The sequence below is a fragment of the Rhipicephalus sanguineus genome, chromosome 9, assembly GCF_013339695.2.
Source record: "Rhipicephalus sanguineus isolate Rsan-2018 chromosome 9, BIME_Rsan_1.4, whole genome shotgun sequence".
Classification (NCBI taxonomy): Eukaryota; Metazoa; Arthropoda; class Arachnida; order Ixodida; family Ixodidae; genus Rhipicephalus; species Rhipicephalus sanguineus.
In genome coordinates, this window is record NC_051184.2 from 93,199,506 (window position 1) to 93,202,762 (window position 3,257).

The following is a 3,257-nucleotide window of genomic DNA, read 5'->3' on the forward strand; positions in this document are numbered from 1 at the left end:
AGGAGCATTATGCCACAAGAATTTTTCTAATCGGTCCAATAGAAGCTGAGAAAACCAATGCTTTGAGGCTGCGCGAAACCATGATGCGAGGAGGCGAGCTTGAAACTGTTAGATACGAACTGCGCACCATTGCAGCATCCAGCTTTTCAGCGGATAAGTGCGGCATTCCCACAGAGGCATGGGAGTGTGAGTCATCCCCAGAGCGACGCCTTCGCGCCAGAGCCGAGGTGGTTCGTATTCCACGTTCATCGATCCTGGGACGATGGCCTCACCGGGATGCAACATGATGAAAAGGACGCATTGCATCTCTAGGCGCGCGCTCTTACACGCAAGAGCGCAGTCCACCGGCAACAAGGCTCTGGGTCTCCCATTGGCCGAAAGTGACGCCACCTGTTTGGGACTGCCAATTGGACGAACCTGACATCATCTCACCCCAGTTCTTGATTGGCTGGAAGTGACGTGTGGGAAAGCTTTATAAGAAGCACTACTATCGAAAGCCAGGTCGTGCTCTCCTGGCCGTGGTCCGCAGCGTACGATATGCTGCCGGCCGAAACTATGTTTATCTGCAATCTTGTCACCCTATTTTATTAATGCTCCTATTGTAAATAAATCTAAGTTCTTCATCGCACTTCCGCGTCAATCAAGGCCAACTCCCGCACCTCAGCGGCGGTATGCAATAAAACCCTTGCCGCTCGCCCCGTGTAGCCTTCGCAAGCCAAATCCCTTCCCTGCCCTCTTCGGCACGTGAGCGGGTGGATCACATGACGCATACGCATGAACACGTCATGCGCACAGAATGCCACGAGCGCATGACGTGCCCGAACCAGCCAACCAGCCCGAGCCCCCGAGACGCGAGCGGTGTTGTGGCAACGTTCTTTGCGCTTCATCTCTGCAAGTTATGCCGCATGCGCCCTCGCCGACCACTTGGTTTTCAACCCATTGCTGAACACGAAAGCTGCGGCATTTGCACAGGCGCGAGACAAGCGGTGTGCCGCATAATCATCGAATTAAACGCGGGAGGATAAATCAGCATAATTAGCGCTGGAACGCGGTAGAAAATTAGTTTCGTTGCAAGGGGTGGCGTCTGCACGATGCTCAGAGCGCGAGAACACGAACGCACGCGAAACGGAACTGGATTAGTCTCGCATGTCGCTGCGATTCGCAGTAAAAATTTAAAAAATAAAACGCACACATTCTCTTTGTGTGTCCTATAATTGCTGTCAAGTTTTATTAATCTATTCAAGCAACAAATTACAGAAACTACACGTCGTGTCAAATAATTATCGCAGTGTCACGTGCTACTGTTGGCGACGTCAGAGCACAGTCGTCTACGTAGATGGCCGACGTCAGAACACTACCATCTACGTAGGGCCATTCCCTCATGTACGTCATCTCCTCCTTCTCTGGGCGCGCGGCCGCGAGAAGAAGGGCAAGCAGCGTTCAGTTTGAAATTTGACGCATTTCCGCGGCGCGTAGCATTGCAAATTTTGGGAAACGTGATCGTGAACGCCCAGTGTATGCACTGCGCTCGTCAGCTCAAAATTGTCAAACCTGGTTAGGGGCCCTTTAATATGCACGCAAATGCGAAATCGGTACTAAGGAAATGTGGCAAACGATTCGAAGTACTGCACAGCAATGTGCGAAATGCGTCAGCCAGGGCAGAGTACGTCCACTGCCATTGGAGCCAGATCGTTACCGCTGTTATGATCGGCCTGCCTGGCTTGGCGCCGCTTTGACGCATGAGACGTTGCGGCTAGGACTACCCTGATTTCTTCCGGGTCAGCGGTTCCAGAGATGCCCCAGGAGCGGCGACAACACGAAGGTCGTTCGTCTAGTATTCTCAGGTTGTCTGCGCCCCTCGTAAAACCCTTTGGGCACGCCTGACCGACTGACAGATTAGGAAGAGTTGTTGGCCGTCGAGGCGGCTTGCTTTGTCGTCAAGGTGCCCCGGACAAAGGACCCAGCGTCTGGGAACCGTCTGCGGATGCATTTCCCACGTTCTCCGTGGCGCCTTGTTGCCGCTGTTTCCACAATTCGTGGTCTGCCTCGCGCATACCCATCATTGCAACAGACTACGAAATTGACTTCCACGTAAGACTCAACGTCTTCGTGCTGTGCCGTGTGTGCGCGGTGGGCAGTGTTTTTCCCTCGCCATGGGACGAACTGGATGTGCCTCTTTCTCCTTTCGTGGGTTGGGAAGGAGGCGGCGTTTCACCTTTCCCTTTTGGGGGCGGAGGTGAAGATGGAAATTTTCATTGGACTGTCTTGGCCTCCATTGTTTTTTCCTACAGGGAACCCTGGGAAGGCCAGCACATAAAATGCGAGCGCCGATGCGCTCCCGAAGAGCTCTCACAAGTTCTCTCGAGCTCTCACGAGCTCCGAGAGCTTCCATGATGCTAACCCCATCATGTAGCAACACGCTACCTGTAAATATGTAATAAACGTTACTGTTAACAGCTCCGGGCTCCTCTCCTCGACATCTCCCCGGGACTCTGGCTGGCTCCGGTCCTCTGGGCAGACCCCCGATTACATCAACTGGATGGCAGCGGTGGGATGCTGCTGACAACTGGAACTCATCAACTGGTTAGCAGCAACGGGATGACCCATGCTTGACTCGGGCCTCAACGATATGGTGAGTGCTTGACTTTCTTTGAGTTTTGCCAGGTTTTAGCTTTTGAAGTTTTCTAAATCTGTGTGTAATCTTCTGTGCGTATAGGCTTCGTTGTACCGCTACCATACGTCACAGCTATTCACCATTTTAGCTTTCATGTTCTAAAACTGGCAGTGTTTTACCGTGCGTCTAGGCTTCGCTTGTTCGCTACCTAACGTCACGGCGGGTAGAAAGTCCTCACTCGTGAAGACCATGGAGTTGGTAAAGAAGCTAGAGAGACCAGACCTCTTACTACTGTGTGAAGAGCTGGGAATTAAGGTTGGGAGAGAAGAGAGAGAGTCAGCAGCTGATTAAGGCTATTCAGGAATGCGGGGCGGAGGATGATGAAATTGAGGAGTGCTGGGAAGAAGTAGAAAAAAGGCAAAAAGAAGCCGAGAGAATCAAAAGATGGGCTGAAGAAGACAGGATAAATGAGAAAAGGCGATTGGCTTTAGCACTTTATCAGGCATCAAGTAACCCGAATAACGAGAAAGCAGCCTCAGATAAGAAAAGAAAGGCAGTCCTGCTAAGTCCACGTCTACAGTGAGCCACTCAGAAGATCGAAAGAAAGAAAAGGCGTTTAAGGCTAGGAAGCAGGTTGTATGCC